The sequence below is a fragment of the Pinus tabuliformis genome, chromosome 7, assembly GCF_031772625.1.
Source record: "Pinus tabuliformis cultivar Carrire ecotype Pingquan chromosome 7, CPIR1, whole genome shotgun sequence".
Taxonomy (NCBI): Eukaryota; Viridiplantae; Streptophyta; class Pinopsida; order Pinales; family Pinaceae; genus Pinus; species Pinus tabuliformis.
The window spans coordinates 694,431,801-694,451,342 of NC_142293.1; the positions used below are offsets into that span (position 1 = coordinate 694,431,801).

The 19,542-nt window shown below is 38.0% G+C and overlaps 1 pseudogene across 2 annotated transcripts; it reads left to right on the forward strand.

Annotated features, from left to right (window-relative positions):
• The first annotated feature begins 5,382 nt into the window (after positions 1 to 5,382).
• On the forward strand, positions 5,383 to 17,123 carry LOC149249390 (putative pentatricopeptide repeat-containing protein At3g13770, mitochondrial pseudogene; annotated as a pseudogene). Of its 2 annotated transcripts, XR_016266766.1 has the most exons (3): positions 5,383 to 8,350; positions 16,540 to 16,633; positions 16,770 to 17,123. The product of XR_016266766.1 is annotated as a putative pentatricopeptide repeat-containing protein At3g13770, mitochondrial pseudogene, transcript variant X2 (transcript). The 2 variants fall into 2 exon arrangements; XR_016266765.1 differs by having other exon boundaries at positions 16,540 to 17,123.
• The last annotated feature ends 2,419 nt before the right edge of the window (positions 17,124 to 19,542 follow it).

Consider the following 19,542-nt stretch of genomic DNA (forward strand, 5'->3'; position numbering starts at 1 on the left):
TAGAGGGAAATAACTCAATTTTGGTTGCATGAGGACATGCAACACCTTCATAGTGGGGGTATGTTGAGCCTCAAACCTGTACCTTCCTATACACCCTCTCAGCCTTCCTTTTCCACTTATTGCATCCACCCAGCTGTTAAATCATTGCATTGTAGTTTAAAAAGAGCTCTTTACATGGTTTTCTGACTATACTTATGACTGTTGTTTGGTTTAGTTTTTTTGTTCATGCAGCTGCGGAAACTTGTCAATTTCCGCAGCCAGCACAGGTTTCCGCAGCCAACACAGGATTCCGCAGCTATTTTGTTAAAAGCTGTGCTACAGGTGTCCTATGAAGAAACGAGCCACATGGGCAAGCTCCAGGTGACGGATACATGGAACGTGTCCCTTCGAAGCAGCCAAATCATCCATGGAAGGTCACGGTCAACGAAGGTCAAAGGTAGAGCCAACCAAAGAGTTCAGCGGTGGCACGTCTCTGTTTTGAGCACGTGAACATTACGTGGCACAGTCCTCAGCTCACGAAGACACCAGCACACCTGGAGATCACTTCTGTAACCGGAATCTAACAGCAACCACTCCAGAGATTTAATAAACATGATGACAGTTACGCTAGATTTCGGCTGAAGGGATCTACGTGTCCTTGGCAATACAGTCAATAGCGTAGGAGTTAGTTAGATAGTTTCAGCATTTTGTCATTATAAATAACGCGTCGATGAACGTTGTAAAGAAGTTTTTTTTTCCTTGATATGTCAATTCTGAACTGTTGTCACCCCACTGTTTATACATGTTGCTGTTTTAATATATGAGAAGACTTTTCTGAGCTTATTCGTGTGACTACTTGTTGACCGGCTGAAGTGGCAGAGGGCCCCTGCGCGCTGAAGCCTTGTAAATTTTTCATTTGGTTTTATTATGTTCTTGTATCATTAGCTTGTACATAACACACTGTTTGATGTTTCTTAACTTACTGCTGTTTAGATTTTCACCCCTGTTTTCTTATAACTGCCAACTGATCAGTGCTTTTCTGCAGGTTTTCTTAGGCAACCCGGGCAAATTTTCATCTTTTTGATAACTATTGGCATATGAGATCATCTTGTCCTTCCTGCTAACTTTCATTTTCTGAAGTTTAATTTCAGCACTGTCTTTTCCAAGTTGTGATTTGCTTACTTTTTTTTGTTATTTAGATATCATACTGCTCATCAATTTATGGTTTCTTTCTATAGTGAAGTGACTTTATTAGCAAGAAATCAGAATATCACTAACTGTAGCGTGATTTAGTTATCATATTGCTTAAACTTATTCATGATTTCTTCCCACAAGGTAGATTGCCCTGAAGGGTAAAGGATCAGAAGAGTTGAAGTAGTGTGATTAGTTTCCTTTCTGCAATTTAATTTCTTGCAAGTTAGTTATCATATTGCTTAAACTTATTCATGGTTGCTTCCCACAAGGTAGATTGAGCTGAAGGGTAAAGGACCAGAAGAGTCAAAGTAGTGTGACTAGTTTCTTTTATGCAATTTAATTTCTTGCCATTTAGATAGCATATTGCTTGACTTATTCATGATTACTTCCCACAAGGTAGATTGAGCTGAAGGGTAAAGGATCTGAAGAGTTTAAGTAGTGTGAAATAGTTGCTTTGCTTTTGGTTTGAGTTGCTTTAAGTTCAGTTTTTACTTTCTTTTCATTCAGCAGCAAAGATACTGGGCCATTATCATTAGTTCACTTTTTGATGCATTTACTTTCTCTTAAGAATTGATTTCAGTTTAGTTGTTTTAAAGCTTTCTTCTTGAGCACTTTCAAGTTTGAGAAAATCACTGTAGAAACCACCATCACCATCCATTTTTCATACTTCACTTTCACTCTCACCATCACACATTAGGGAAAGATAAATCCAAAAATAAACTAAAAACTCAAAAACGACAAAAGATTAAGGAAATGGTTATCTAGTACATATAGTACACTTCACTTCGTCAGTTTATGAACCCCGGATTGACATTATAAGTAGCAATTTAGATCACACTAAATTGACCAAACAGCCAACCAACAACTTATTGATACCCCTCAAGAGCACTAGATCACCCAAAAATCAGTCCACAACCTCTGAGGACCAGATCCTGACCTGGAACTACTTTTCCTCAAGCCTAGCCCCCAACCGCACACACAACAAGGCAAGAGTGCAGTTATGAGGCCCCAACCGCATGCACAAGCCTACTTCCATGTTGTTATGACCTAAATCTTCCAATTCGGTGCTTGCAATTCCTAGATATGAACCACTTTTTCAAGCTAACCTTTAGACCACTTCCAAGAACTGCTTGTAACTTTCCAGAATAATGATTGAAGTGATAACAATGCCAAACATTCAAACTTGAAGCTAGAACTTGACCTACACTGCCTAGTACACATTAAACATTTCATCAAACATATGGTAAACATGTAAGCTATTGGTCATGAATGCATGTTTGAACATAAATCATTGAAATTCATCTGAGAATCACCAAGAATGTCTAATGCCCTCTCAAGTAGTCACAACAACATTTTTTAGCCCATTCATTCATCAACCATTCAAATACTTATCAAATCATGAACAAAAGCCATAGCTAGAGCACATCATAAAACCATGCTTATAACCAACATATAACCATAATATCAACCATGACAAATCTGCCATAAAATTATTATAATAACAAGTACATGTGCCCTTTAATTCCATTAAAATAATAACTCATATTAACTTATGCAAAACCCAACCAAGTCAGGGACTTCCACATACTACTAGACCATAGATTGGGCAGAACCAAATCTTTCTTTCAGCCAATCACCCCCGTGTCATATTCAAAGCATGAGTGTGGGATTTCATGGGATAAACCACAACATAATCGACCAAGGACTCCGGAGGTTAAACCATCTCCACCCTCAAGCTACCGTGATCTCACCTAAACTGGTCTTGAGATTGAAAAACCAAACTAAGCTTGGATGCCTCAGAATTTCTTCACCATACCTTGAGGAATTTGCTTGTCTCCACCCACTTGTTGAGGGCTTCCAGGAGAAAACCATCTCCACCCCCAACCCTTGGAAATTTTCCTGAGACCACCTCACCCAGTTCCAAAACCTTTTGACAATCCAAAGGTCAACCAAGAATGAACCCCATCACACCATGATTATCTAGGAAATGGAAAGGCAAGGCTCAAACTACTATCAAACCAGATAAAACCCATGCCAACGACAAGAAATGAACCAAATAACAAATGCATGTACCATGCATTAACACCTCAGTTAGGAAATCACACATGAAACCTGTTACCTGCAAGATCTTTGTGCTGAAGCTGCTGATCCAACCTTTTCCTTACTTTCCTTCGTTTTCCTTTGCTTGTCCTTTTCCTTCCTTTGCTTGTTTGTTCAAGTTCTTGTTCTCTTTTCTTTGATACACCTGCTCCAAAGATGGGAAAAACATGTCAATTGATTCTCAAGTGCCTTTTTATCATTGATCTCCATTTTTCTTCATTTTCCCTTTAATTTTCCTATCATGCAAATATGTGTCTCTTCACCTTCATTTTCTCCTATTTTCCTTTATTTTCATAAATAAATGCCAATTATTTTCTTTTTGCCTTTGCCAATTTCCATAGCCATAAATAAACTGCAAGTGACCCCCAATGTGATGTTTTGCCCACCTTTCAACTTGGAATAAGTGTCTTGTGACCTTGGTCTTATTTTGTCTTTATTATTCTTTATTACATGAAACTTTAACCCAGGGCTATTACAAGTCATGTCTACAATCTTCTATAGATGTGTAGTTCCAGTCCGCCTGTAAATGCAACAACTTAAAAACCCCTGTCCATATGGATTTTGCAAAGGAGCACCTCAAAAATAGATGAATAAGATCCTCCATCTCCTCCATACAAAATAAACAACATCCAGGCCCAATATGTCCTTTACGACACAAATTGTCCTAGGTTAAAATCTCGTTTTGCCAAATAAGCCAAGCAAAAACCTGTCGCTTGGTGGGAATATGCTACTTCCAAATATGCATAAACCATTTGCAAGAGATAGAATGTTGTGATGGAGGAGAAATGTACCCGTATGCCTCATTTACCAATAATTGGCCCAATACCAAATTACCAGTCCAAACAAATTTGTCCTCATCATTATTGAGAATTATGCCCGCATGACCAAGATCCCAAATGTAGTAGTTCCATCTATCACCAAGGACCCTAGATAAACCAATGTCAGAAGCCATCAACCATTTGGGATTTGAAAATCATCATGAACGACAATTTGACTAATATATTAAATGCCCAGATTGTGTATTTTCCGCAGTAGATCCATCAGAAGGGAGTGATCGCCAATGAATCCACAAATCAGATCTAAACCAATTTCAATGTTCATACCCTTACCAATTTGCTAGTGTAAATTGCTCATAAACCATGGGTGAACCTTCATAAAGCTCCTCCAAATATAAGATATGTTGCGAGGGATGTGTACCCCATCCTTAATCCATTGGATCATTGACTAATTTTGGAGATATTTTGTTTTAATGATACAATGCCAAAGCCCATCTCCACTTAGAGCTTGCCAAAATTTTTTCATAAGTAAATCTCAACTCAGTCTCTTGAGATGAAGGATGCCCCAACCCCCATCATCTTTCCTTTGCAACAAGACCACAAGGCTGACCAAGTGATATTTTTGATGCTCAAAGTTACCATCCCAAATAAAACTGGAAATGATGGAGCAAATCATGTTTATGATATTCTTAGGCACAGTGAAGAGATGAAGCCAATATACAAAAATGTTTTGTAGGACAACTTCACCAAAGTCAGCCTGCCACCCTGCGAGAACCACCTGTGTGCCCATGATTTTAATTTGTGTTGGAATTTCTCTATAAGCCAACTCTAATCCTTAATTCCACAACAATTTGGCTTGATCATAAATCCAAGATATTTAAAACTAGCATCCAAGTCAATGCAAATAACTCCAAATAACTGAGAAATCTCCATAGCCAGATCATCCTCACAGGAAGCATAAATCATATAAAATTTAGTAGAATTCATGAAAATCCGAACAACTATACCAAAAAAATCAATAATACCATATATATGCTTCTATTCGATAACAAATAATTTACCAAATAGTAACACCTCATCCACAAAAATGAAATGAATAGCTTGCACTTGAAAGAATCCCATCATGTATACCTTCGAAAGCAATTTTCCCCTTGATAACAAGTATGAAAAGGAGGAGACAAGGCACATCCTTGCAAAAGACCCCGAGTAGACGAAAAAAAGTTTGAGGGTAATCCATTTACTAATACTGCGAAATTTCCCATAAATACACAAGCCATAATCCATTTAATAACATGAAGGGAAATACCAATTTTGTGTAGGACCAACCTTACGAATGTCCAATCCACCGAGTGGAAAGCCTTATCTAGATCGAGTTTCTATATAATCCCCTCTAGCTTCTTATGCTTGAATGATTTGTCACATGAGCAGTAGCACATCATGAAGGGAAATACCAACCCTTCATACCAATTTTGTGTAGGACCAACCTTACGAATGTCCAATCCACGCAGTCGCAAGCGTTAGAGCCAGCTTCAATATAATCACCTCTAGTTTCTTAGAATGAATGAATTGTCTCATGAGCAATAGCAACCGCATCCTGAATTTGAATTTGTCTTTGACGAAGAACGCTTCACGGGCAATGCCAGCGGACAGTGAGGATTTCAGTCTATTGGTAATAATTTTTGAGATCAGCTTGTAAATAGTGTTGCAGAGTGAGACTGGCCGATAATCTGCAGAAGTAGATGCATTAAGAACCTTGGAAATAAGTGTGTGGAGTTAATGTCCCCAGGAATATTTCCATTTTGCCAGATTCTTCAGCGGTCGCTAAGATGTCAGGAGCCCATAATGTTCGGGAAGTGAATGAACATCTCAATTGGCCAATCATTAGGACCAGATATTATTTAAGAGTATTCTGCGCACAGTGAATATCTCTGCTCAAGGGGTGTTGTGCCAAGTTTCCCCATGAAATGAGGGATAACCATGCATTTGGTTTCTTCTCTCCGATCACGACTGCATCCTCACTATACCAGAGCACTCCTCTCACGTCACACCATCGCTAATGCTCTCCAACGACATGAACCGCGCCAGATCGAAAACAGTCTTGATGAAACAGAAGACATGAGCGGGGATGCCGTAGCGCTATGTAAGCAGGGGCGATTGACTGAGGCGCTTGGCATTTTTTGTTTTACGGATTGTTCCGACTCCTATAGCTATTCTTCTCTCTTGCAAACCTGCGTGAACAGGAAAGCCCTGGCAGAGGGCAAGTTAATCCATGCCCACATTATTCAGAGAGAATTCAAAACTGATACATATCTAGGAACCAAACTTGTGATACTCTATTGTACCTGTGGAAATCTGGTGGATGGTCGTCGGGTTTTAGATAGATTATCCGAACGCAATGTGGTTTCGTGGACTGCCATGATTGCTGCTTATGCCAGACATGGTTTTGTTGAGGAAGCCTTGGCTCTTTTTCACCAAATGCAACTAACAGGGATTCAACCTGACCACTTCGTCTTCGCCAGTGTTATACCGGCATGTGCCAACTTAGCAGCTTTGGAACACGGTAAGCAATTACATGATAACATCGTCAGAAAAGGTTTTCAGTCTGATATGTTTGTGGGTAACGCCCTAGTGGACATGTATGGAAAGTGTGGTTGCGTACATGATGCCCGCAAAGTGTTCAACAAAATGCCTGAACGAGATGTGGTTTCATGGACCGCAATAATTAGTGGATATGCACAGAATGGAGGTTTCGACGAGAGCCTAAAGCTCTTTCGCCAAATGCAATGTACAAATGTCAGGCCAAACGCAGTAACTGTAGCCGGTATGCTTTCAGCATGTTCGAGTTTGGCAGCACTCAAACAGGGAAAGGAGGTTCACAAATATATAATTAGAAGCGGGTTTCAGTCTGATGCATTTTTGGGAAGTGCCCTTGTGGATATGTATGCCAAATGTGGGAGCATAGAGTATTCTTGTAAAGTATTTGACAGAATTTCTGAGAACGATGTGGTGTCATGGACTGCAATGATTCTTGGATATGCCATGCATGGATTTGGCAAGGAGGCAGTGCAACTGTTTGACAAAATGCAGCACACTGGAACACAACCAGACCATGTCACCTTCCTTGGTGTGTTGTCTGCGTGCTGCCATGCGGGCCTAGTTGGGAATGGCTTGAAATACTTTGACCAAATGAGGCAAACTTATGGCATAATTCCGACAATTGAACATTATTGTTGCATAGTTGATCTTCTTGGGAGGTCTGGATGCCTAAGTGAGGTGCAAAAATTTATCAACAAAATGCCAATAGAACCTAATGCTGCTATATGGGCATCATTGCTTGGTGCCTGTAGAATCCATTTGAACATAGAACTAGCTGAAGGTGCAGCTGAACGTCTTTTTGAGATAGAACCTACAAATTCTGCACACTACCTACTGCTGTCAAACATTTACTCGGCAGCTGGTCAGTGGGATCACAAAAGAAAGGTGAGAAAACTGATGAAAGACAGGCAGGTGACAAAGAGGCCAGGGTGGAGTTGGATTGAGGTCAATAACAAGGTTCATGCTTTTAAAGTAAAAGACAGATCACACCCACAAACTCAGGAAATTTATGCAGAGTTAGAGAAATTATCTGTGCAGATGGAGGAGGCTGGCTATGTGCCCAAAACAAACTTTGTCCTCCATGATGAGGAAGACTAATAGAAAGAAGAACATGGTCATCGTGTTCTGGACTGTCAACATTTTTTACGTGGTGGCAACTTACCCTCCATCACCAAGTTAAGTTCCAAATTGCTGGGGGAGAAATCACCATGGGGAATCTGAAAAATTCTATCCATTCATGGATGGAGAATATTTACAAGGGATTATTGCTATTTCTATTCGAAGCATGCAATGCATGCCAAGTTTCAGTTCCAACAGACATTTTATGTCTTCTTGGGCTTTAGAGGACAGCCAAGGATCTGTGTTTTGGTATAATGTAAGGTGTTCCTCTTTTCCTTTTGGCAAAGGCTAGTAACTCATTATATGAAGCCATTCATTTTTCTGAATAAGGAGCAGATGGTTATTGCAAGGGAATGATTTTTATAGGATGCTCTCAATTCACTAGTAATGCCTTATCCAACTGAATGACTGATGAGAATTCAGAAGAAGATGGAGGGAAAGATTGAGGTGCGCCTATGGTCAAGGGCATTGACAATTTACGACAAGGAAGCTTCCTCTGAGGAGAACATGGATGTTAACAACAAGCTAACGGGGTTTAACCTAGTCTTATTGAAGAAATAAGTAAAGAATCAAAGGCTTTTAGGCAGGTATATTCTATCTTCTAGTGATAACTCGTTCCATTAACTATTTTCCAAGCACTTGATAGGTAGAATCATTATGAAAATTTAAGTTAAATTCAAAGTGGATATCCTTTGTTGGGCTGCCTGAATTTGCCTCGATGATCAGGATATCTGTTTCCTTCCCTTGAGTGTTGGTTACTCCAAGTGGACACAAAATTCAACCATTTCTAAATTGAGATGCTTGTTTAACTTATAAAAGAGGTCATCGTGTTCCTATTCAGGTATTTCTGAGGAAAATATTTCTATCTGTAATTGACATGCGGATAGGTTGAGTTTGATTTAGTAAATTGATAGGGAAATTTCGATCTCAGGTTAAAAATTAAAATGGTTCTAGTTTTATAGGTAAAAGTGTTAAATGGAAGACTCATAATCAAAAACTCATTATGATATAGCTTATCCGTAAATGAATTTGATCTATGTAGCTGGCTTAATAGCAACAAGTTGGCAGGGTATGGAGAATGTGGCAATTTGTTCATGTTCAAGGTTTTTATCTTTCAATTTCAGGTTCCTGGTTATAATAACACCGTTATATGTTTTAAACCACTAAAACTATGCTTTATTGAGGTTGCTAATAATTCTAGCCCTTATTAGCATGATAAGAGGCAAGATCAATGCATGCTTTGAGATGCATCATTTTATCCAGTAGCACATGTATCGAAGACCATTGAAAACAAGTATATCTCATTAGGGAAAAGTTGAAAACAATCTATGATGCCCTCATCCCTGAATAGCATGAATTGAACGTATTCCTAAATATTATTGCTAGTTGGAATATTGGGGAACCAAACTCACAAATTTGTTTCTTGCATGCCAGATAATTACAATTTATAAGGCATTAAGCATGCCCCTCTTTAAATTGAAGTAACATAACTATAGCATCTTCATAGGCATATGCATTTATCCATTAATTGAATAGTTATTCATGTACATAGCAATAATAGGATAATGAAGAAACTATAATGGCCAACATATTGCTAAGGGACACGTTATACTCTCAACCATAGACAAGCCTCCATAGAATTCCACCTTGTGTTGTGTACATATTAACAAACAAATTGTACGACACTAGTTTTGACCCTTGGGATGTATTAGATCAGATTATCTACAAATTGTAATTAAGTGGTTATAAAGATGGGGTTGAGCCATTTGAGATGTCAATGACTTCTTGTGCACCATAAATGACTGTGCATAACTGATGTAAATATGCTTGTATGGATTCCTAGTGCAGAGATTAAGGTCAAGGCTTGGCTAGTGAATGGCTCGGCTTGTAATTGTGGGAAATATACTTTCTTTGGACCATGTGGTAGACCTTCCGTGGTATTCTTAAGCTTTGTAAATATTGTTATCGAAAATCAATGCAAAGGTCCATTATGGTTGTGGAGAGAGTGAAAGGGTCTAGGAGTCCACAAGAGGGGAAGAGGAAAGGGGGTCCATGGGAAAGCATTTATCTATTTCTAGGTGTCAACCTAAGAGCTCCCAACATTTCATCATCTGCCTTAAATAAAATTCATCTATCATGTTTTGCTTTGAAGGCAATCATTTATTGCATGTGGAGGTGGGTGAGGAAGTCTACCTCACATAGTTATGGGGGCATGGGGCTCTGCACAATCGGCATGGGATGATGTATGCACCATCTCTCCTCATGGGAGTCATTACCATTCCTCCTTACATTAATTATTCACATGTGCAAGCACTACCCAAAATTCTGCATCTTGCATTCCTCCTGTTTGGACTATATACAAAACCTGAAAATGACCAAATCAGAGAGGCCTAGGATGAGAAATAGATGTCTATAGAGGAGCATAGTGGATGGGCTGTTTCGGAAACCTTCCATTTCTCTGGTAATTGTTGCTCACTGGGGATGTCTTAGAGCCAAGACATTGATCTGTGAGGTTATCCCCAGAAGGCAATCAATAGAATGAATTCTTACTGCCTACATTGAAGAGCACTAGAAGGGAAGAAGATTCCCAATGCACCGCTGAGCAAAGGAAGGAAAGGTATTCTTTGTGCTGTGTGGGGCAGTGAATTCTTTTATAGGAGCATCCTTCCTTAGATAGTTATAACGTAAATATAGCAAGGAGTATCATTTACAAGTATTTATAACTCTCTTAGATATAAGGGACTTGGGAATTTTTCCATTCAATCAACACCAACATGCTTAGGTAGTTGACTTTAACCCTAAGTTGCATTGTACAGGGAAACAAAAACGTGTATTTGAAATGGGAATGTGCTGGAATGATGATCCCCCAAAAATCATGATACGGGGAAATGCGATCTATTTATCTATCCACACACACACACACATACACACATATATATTGAAACTTTGAAATAAAACATTTAAGTTTTAACATTATAATTTAGAAATACAGATACAAATTCATGAATAAATGAGCAAGTGCCAAGGTACAAGGCCCAAGGCCCAAGAAAACCATGTTACTACAGATATCTGCATATCATTGAAGTCATTTCCTGTATTGGGATTCTCATCATCAATATCACCCGCTAAGCATTAAAATAAGATAGAAAAAACTTAACATGTCAAATCCATATTTTTTTTGAGTGATGGGTAGACTTTTACTAGGTGATGATAAAGGAGTTCAACAATCAATGTCACTAACATCAAGGTTCATAAGGGGCTTGGTGCTCTTGATTCAATGCTAGTTCCATACCCTTGCACATGACATAATCCAATGGAAACGTTGCAATCCCTCAATGTTGAAATCCTAAAAATTGTTAAGTCTATTGCATTTTGAGTGAGATCTAAAATTCTACTTTATCCATATGAAATCCAATGAGGTTGGAACCACTCTCAAACATCTTGAAACAATTAATGGTTATGTTAAAATTTTTAAGTAAAAGTGACATTCTCCTTATACAGGAGAATGTCACTTTTACTTTAAATTCTGGAGAATGTCACTTTTACTTTAAGAATTTAACATTAGCATTTCTTAACATTACCATTAATTACATAGCATTAGTAGGGTCTTAGGGTTCAATATTTTTTTCTTGAAAAAAAAACCTGTATTTTCATTCAAATTTCTGAGGAAAAAATACATTTTGTACATACGCATGTAGGCTGTAGTGCATTCTCTAGGATCTGCCCAGATCTTGCATGTGGCGACATAGGGAATGCAATCCCGTCTATAAAAAACCCCAAAGGGGCCACAAACCAATGTTGCGAACATCGTGATCAGGATTAAATCAACGAGAGTCTAAAATCGGAAAAAATCATAAAATTCAGGAAAAAATCGGCAAATACAAAAATATTCATTTTTTTCAAATTTTTTAATATCTAAAGCATCCACAACATAAAATAAATGCATTAACACATAAATATGAAAAGAGAACTAATATATAAGATGTGTAATATCATGTCTAGTGCTACATCACACATAACAGTGAATCATGTCCTGAATACTAAGTCCTGAGTCCCAACTCAGCCTCAAAATATCAACAAAAAATATAATAATGTATCTCATATCATGAGTCATAATGTCATATACAATGAAATGAACCAAATAACTAATACTATTGATTTCCTCTGCCCCTCTTGCGAGAAAATGTAACAACTTTCCCTCTAGATGAAGAAGGCAGTGGGGCTGGCAGTGGACTCTATTGTGCTCTAGAAGCTGAAGAACTAGGAGCTATAGGAGGTAGACCACGTCCTCTACTGGTGACAGGGGTAGGTGGTGTCACCTCCTCCTCCTTTACCCCCTCCACTACCTCCTGCTCTAACCAATCAGGGGTCGACTCCATGATAGGCCTCTCGGCCTCAACCCTCCATGCAGCAGTGGTGTCAATCCCATCCAATGAGATGGCCTCCACATCAGGTGTCCTCTCAAGTTGCCTCACCCATAATTGAATATTGTAGTAGATGTAGACCATGTCATTAAGTCGCTGGAATTCCAACTTGTACAAGGGTCATGACTCATAAATTAATAAATTAATAATTATAAAAAAATATTATTTAATGAATTCAAAAAATTAATTGGAATATTTTAACTTGTTGCGCTTCTTGGTGTGTATTTTTTCAAATACACTCCAGTTGTGCTTGCATCCTGAGGAGCTACATGTTTGGCTGAGCACTCGAATGGAAAGCCTTTGGAGATTGGGTACTCTGCCACCGTAGCTTCTCCACCATGCATCTACAACAAATAAGATAAACATAAGAAAAAAAATGAAATTTGAAAGTTGAAGCAAAGTATGAACTTGAAGAGACAATGAATTTTGAAACAAACTAAAGCTTACCTGGCATTTTAGTCTTCCTATCATGGATAGCCATGTCAAAGCTAAATGTGCCACCTACCATCCTGTATATCTCCATTTCTTTGGAGATTTCTGCACTTTCTACTAGAGATGGCGCCATCTTCTGAACACAAATGAAGAATCCATCCATGACCTCATCTTCAAATAAGAAACCATAGGAGTAAGAAAATGTGTGGTTTACGTAGATCCCTGCAACATGAATGGGACGATGGAGTGTATTGTTCCATCGCTCATCAATCACTTCCCATATGAGTTGTTGTTTCTCAAACCCCTCATCCCCCTTATCATCATAGTAGTTGCGAATGGATTCTTTGGCCCTATCCATGGCCTCATACAAGTAGCCCATTGCGGGCTTGTCTCCATCAACTAATCGAAGAACCTTTACCAAAGGTTTAGTAATGCTACACACCTCCTGCACTCCCGCCCAGAAGCTTTCTTGGTATGAAACTAACCTGCATATGGCCTCTCCCTCTGGTTTGCGGCTATATGACAAAGCACACCACTCCTCTGAAAGAAACATTCTCTTCACATCCCACATAGAATTCAGGAGGGATTGAAGAGATATGAAACTAGTGGCAAACCGTGTAATGGCAAGGCATACCAACTCCTTGTTGTTGGTGAATGTTTTCATTAAATGAAGCAAAAATGCATGATTATATATAAATTTTGTAATGCTTTTTGATGATTCAACAATATCATTGATAAAAGGAATTTTTCCTATGTTCTCCAACATCAAATCGATGCAGTGTGCAGCATAAGGTGTCTAAAATAAGTTAGGATGCCTCTCCATAAGCATCTTGCCAACAACAACATAATTTGCAGCATTGTCTGTTATGACTTGGACAACATGTTGTGGACCCACCTGTTGAATGAACACGTCCAACAAATCACATAATAACCGTGCATCTTTGATATGTGCGGATGCATCAACGAATTTCATAAACATTGTCCCCTTGAGACAATTAACCAAGAAGTTAATAAGGCTTCTACCCTTTTGATCGATCCAACCATCTGACATCATAGTGCATCCTGTGTGTGCCCATGATCCCCTAAACTCCTCCAATCTCTTAGTGCAGTGAACCTTTTCATTCTGAAGAATGCACCCTCTAAAGTCATCATATGAAGGGGCTTTGTACCTTGGGCCAATAATAGCAATAACATCAATCGCAGGATGGAAAAATGGATTGTTCCTGGCAATGCTGAAAGGAATATCACTCCAAAGAAGAAACTTGCCCAACAACTTGTCAACTTCTTCCTTCTCCCTTTTTTTAAGAATCTACGTGATAGATGGTTGTGCACCAGGTGTGGTTCTAGGAACAAAAAATGATGAGGTAGCTATGGGGTTGGGTGTAGATGCTGATGGTGAAGAAGAACCAGTACCACTCTCACGGTCACCTCCCAATCCTGCCACTCCACCCCTTGCTATTTGACTCTTCAGAGCTGCCTTGGACAGTTTGGTTGTCTCTATTTCTTCCAATGATTTGAGGGCTCTTCAGATGATTTCTGGATTTGTATTTGAGCAAGGCCCTACCTCATGTCCAGGAATTTGTGCAAGGTGGAACTTCAATCTGTATACCTTCCTGTCATATGATGCCCACATAACTTGCAAGTCAAATTTGATCTATCAAACCCTCCATCAGGTTCACCAAATTCCCATAGAGGGTCCAATTTCCTTGGCATGTTTGTAACTTTGTTGAATCTTGAGTTTTAATGTAAGATTGAAGTTTGAAGTTTGAACCTAGGGCACAAGAAGAATTGCAAGTTAAACAAATGAAATTAAAATTTACATACAACATTTTGAATTTTTGACAAAAAAAACCCTTAACGCAATGCAACATTAATGGCAAAAAAACACAATCACGCAAGCAAAAATCATGGAAAAAAACTAGGGTACAAAAAGAAATTAAACAAAAAAAAATAACAATCAAGATTTTGCTTTTTTGACCCAAAAAACCCTCTCCATTAAATGCAAAAAAATGACAAAAAAATCACATTCAAATCCAAACAAAAATGATGGAAAATATATGGGTGATAGAAACCCAAGGAAAAACAAGAAAAAAACAAAAAAAATAGGGTCAAATATGATGCCCATACCTGAAAAGCATGCCCTACTAAAGAAACTTGGTCCAAACTTGAATTTTTTTTGCCTGAGATGCTAAATTCCTTCACTTTTCTCCTCTCTTTCCCTTGTAGATGAGTTCCCCTCCTCCTTAGCTCTCATCTCTGCCCTTTGTCTGCAAAATGAGAGGAAAAAAATCGAAATTTACCTTTAAAATCCCTTTGCCGCGCGGCTCGACGATTTTTTCAGGTTGACTCGCGATTTTTTTGAAAAAAATCAAATCATCGATTTTATCAGCACCGCGATGTTTGCAACATTGCCACAGACAAAGCCCAAAAATGGGCAATGAAACATTACGTATGGGGAAAAACCTAGGTACATAATGCCCCGTAAGCCCCATCTAATATAGGTCCAAACACAGGCCGCCAGAAATAAAAATGAGCAAACACCCAACATAGAACCCCATTGCAAAAAAAACCTTAGCAGGTCACAACTCTAGAGATGAAAACAAATGTGCACGACATTTGAACAACATGAATGAGGCATGAAACAGGGACGCAAGCAACATGAGGCTGCCTCAATTAGCCCGCTCCCTCAACTCCACATGCAATCGAGCACAATCAAGCCACGAAACCCCCAAGTCGTAGCCACACTCGAGAGCAGCAACATGGAAATAGTTGGGCGATGACCCACTGACGACATCAACAAGCACACAGAAACGACATCCCCCAGGGTGCGCCATCAAACCATAGAGCCGACTGTAGATAGGTAGAGGGGGCCACAGTGGCAAGGCAACCGCTAGACCCCCTCAAAGACGAAACCCTAAAATTAACCAAGCGACGGAGGAAGCAGAAAATCGCCAGATCCCACTCTAAAACTCTCACCGTCAGCTTGAGAGGGTTTTCAAATTCTTCTACCTTGTTTTACTTGTACATGCTATTTTTTTTAATATTTTTAACCAGGTGAATTTAGATGACTTAGGTAATACTAGTTATCTTGGTTTACAAAGTGATTCCATTCTTTAGGGTTGAATATTAGGTTGCCTCACCCATAAATTATTGTTTTTTTGAATAATTTGTGTTTGGCTGACACAAACCGTTGTTATGTGTTGTATGATCATTGAAACTCGTTGTATGACACCTAAAACGAGTTTCACGTGTGTTTCAATGTTTCCATACCGAACTGTGCTTGGTTTTGGTTGGGGATGGGGAGGGCCCACACATAAATTAGCTTCAACCACATATGTAATATGAATTCCTCTATTAACAAGCAACAATCCATACGAATGGCATAATATTTTGTTTGGGATTTATGGATCGACAACCCTTGTCTACATAAGGAGATATTTCTAAGGTTTGGGTTGAGCTCTCTCTCACCATAGAAACCTTTGATGGTCTGTCCTCTTTAGGGGAATTTTGAGTCTAAAATGGACCTAATAAAAGATATGTTAACAACTATGAACTAGGCATTTGCTAGAGGAGGTATATCTAACAACTAATATCCCACACAATAATCTATGTAACCATGGTTTGGTTAGTTTTTGGAGATGGAGTAAAAATAAAGTGATTTCTTTTTCATTTATGTGGAAAGTATAAAAGTGAAAGTAAACTTTCCTACAAAAAATCAATAGAATTTTGAAAATTTCCTTTTCAGAATAAATCCGATCTCTCTCTCTATATATATATTGCCTTTTTATTTTTTTTTAAATTTATCTAGATAAGAACTGCACTAAAAATTCAAAGTAATATTCGATTAGTGCGCATACGACAGGTTTTCTTTTGAGTTTCATTTTCACTTTACCATTTAATTAAATTTGAGCAAATACCAGTGTCAGGTTCATGGTGACTATGAGAAGAGCAAGCTAGAGTGGAGAGCTCAATGGTGTCTTCAAGGAATTTCGTTTGCAGCACGGTCTTGTTGAGGTTAGTATTTTTTTTCTCGTCTTCTATTCTTCTGTGTTCTTCTATTCCTATCATTCTTATCACAGGGAGTTTCTTTGACATGGGAGGGAAAACTCTTATTGTAGTACATGGATTCACCCTGTTAATGGCAGTGCAGATTCAAATGAAATACTCAGGGCCATGTGAGCTACATGGAAACACAAAGAAAAATATAAGAAACAACACAGGGCAAGACACTATATGCATCTACAGTGTAAGTTACATTGGGGGTTGGCATAAAATATGGCCAGATCCTCCAATTACAATAAGAAAGATTCTAATTTTATGAAGAAAATGGTGATCCTTTTGTTTACTTGATGTGCAAAAATCTAAAACCTTACAACTTGAGTGGTTGTGTGCCAAACTGGTTACTTGAATGTAAAAAGTTGAAAACCTAGTCGTACATGTCTCTGTCCTAGTCCTACTTATTTTTCTCTCTTGTTCAATAATAAAAGGTCTTCAAATTTAGCTATTACTGGTCCTGCAATATTTTATTCTTGAGATCTCATGGACAAGTGAACAAACTACTTTCTAATAAAAAATGCAAAGTTACACAATTCATGTGTACAAATTGAAATCAACTAAATATTTTCTTGTGGTTGCGGCAGTAACAACTGTCTTAAAACTAGGAATCTGGGAATCTTCACCCAAATAGAGCTAGAGAAAGTAAACATATTGATATTAGACAATTATTCAGGGAAAACTAGCTCGACAAACTTAAAATCTTAGTGGTGACATCGTGAATTAATGTCTCAGTCATAGACAACAAGATGCCTCATTTCTCTACTGAAACACGGGAACCATTTCTGTTCACAAAGAAATAGATTCTTCCCTTCATACATTTCAACACTTCCAACCTCGGAAGAAATTGTGTGTTGATGGTAAATGCCCTGATTGTACAAAACACATTTTCAATGATAGAGGCAGCATTTATTACTTGGAACAAGTGATCTTGTACAAATTAAAAAAATGCTTTAGAATTCAGGAGGAATTTCATGATTACACAACATGCACTAAAAGGATAATGCAATCCTTGTGGTCAATAGATTTTGCATCTAAAACTTTTAAGGATTGTATGAAGGATGCTACCCAAGGTAAACCAGAAATTGTTTGTTGATGTTGAATGTCTTGATCGTACAAAACACATTTTCAATGATAGGGGCAGCATCTATTACTTGGAATTAGTGATCTATGATGCTTCAGACTTCAGGAGGAATTTCATGATTGTGGGCAACTCATGTCGGCCCCTCGCTCTCTTTCCTTTGAAAATCAACCCATGCTCGAGGAAACCCATACTAAAACACCTGTGATCTGCCTATTTTTTCAGTTTTTTTGGGACAAGAATCAGTTTGAGTTGACACAAAAGTTTCCCTACTTTCAATCGGCATTGGCCTAGAACCCATCCCACCTTTGACTAGGATCAATGTAGTGAGTGCCAGCATGATGAACCAAAAAGAAAGCTCCAGGACCAATTGAGGCTAATCCCCCAACTGGAGATGGATTTCCTTTTGCCAAAAATGGATTCCACAACAAGAATCAAATCTGATTTGAAATAAGTCAAATTTTGCTCATTCTTTTTCAAATTCAAGATTCCACATTTCCACCACGAATCGTGAGCAGGAGTGTCACTGGTTTTATTTGATTTCAGTATCAACGCAGAAATCCATACTGTTACATTAGTTGAAGTTTCCCTAAATTATGACTCTGTATTATATGTGGTGTTGAATGTTACGCTGTATGAACTGAGCATTTTTCATATATGATGGGCTTGTGTTTTGCGTTTTTTTGGATTGTGAAAGCGTTATATATGCACTAAATATTTTTTAATATTTATAAGTGCATACATAATTCTGGCTTATATCATTACAATTTGCATCTCACACTGGCACATTACTGAACTTGTTTATTTATGCTTTCCTTTTATGGCCTTGAAAGTGCTGATGTTATATAAATATTTGCATACCATTTGGTACACGTGTATTGCACCTGCTGACGGTAGACAAGTTATTTCTACAAGTGCTTTTCAAAATTCTACCTTTGGTTGTATAGTGTCCTTATTTTATATTATATATGCACTGATGTACAATGGATCTCCATGATAACATGCACTAGACAAGTTATTTTTATAAAATTCTTTTCAAACTTTTTCTTGTGTTTTTCTTTGTTTGATATAGTCAGTAATGTACAAAGGATCTCAACATCCAAACAATGGCAATAGTTATATTCTAATCTAATACGATATTGCGAAAGAGGTCTACGATTTTGGGACTACTAGAAAGCTAATTGGATTATTTATATGATTATAATGTGCGTTCAATACATGCATCATTTCAATTTATGATGAAAATATGATTATGATGCGCATTAAATGAGAAATCAATTATAGATATCAACAATAGCAAGTGATACATGCACCATTGATTTGTGGCAGAAATATAGAGTTCCAGGAACTGCAAAAATTTGATCAATTTTATGTTGAATTTTTTACAAGATACATTGTAGAATTCTATTTTCTACTAGATAATAACTACTTAATGATTCTTCACATAGTATTCTTATGTCACCGATACAATTGAGCAATTAAATTTAAGAAAATATCAACAATAAATGCAGCAGAAACAATGGAGTTCATAGAAAGACAACCATGCACAATATAGACAATATTTTTACCTTGTGAAGTCCTACCTTGGGAGAAAACCCATCAACTTTTCTTTTAGGAGAAATTATTCTTCAGCAAGGTTTATAAATCCAAATTGTTTAGAAATGTGTTCCAATATTAAGTAAAAAAATACCAGTCAAACCATGACCCAAGAGGCCTCAGCTTGCCCTCTTTGAAGTCTGCATTAGGCCCTGTGGCCTGTGGCCATCTCTCTTGCTGTGAACCCCTCTCT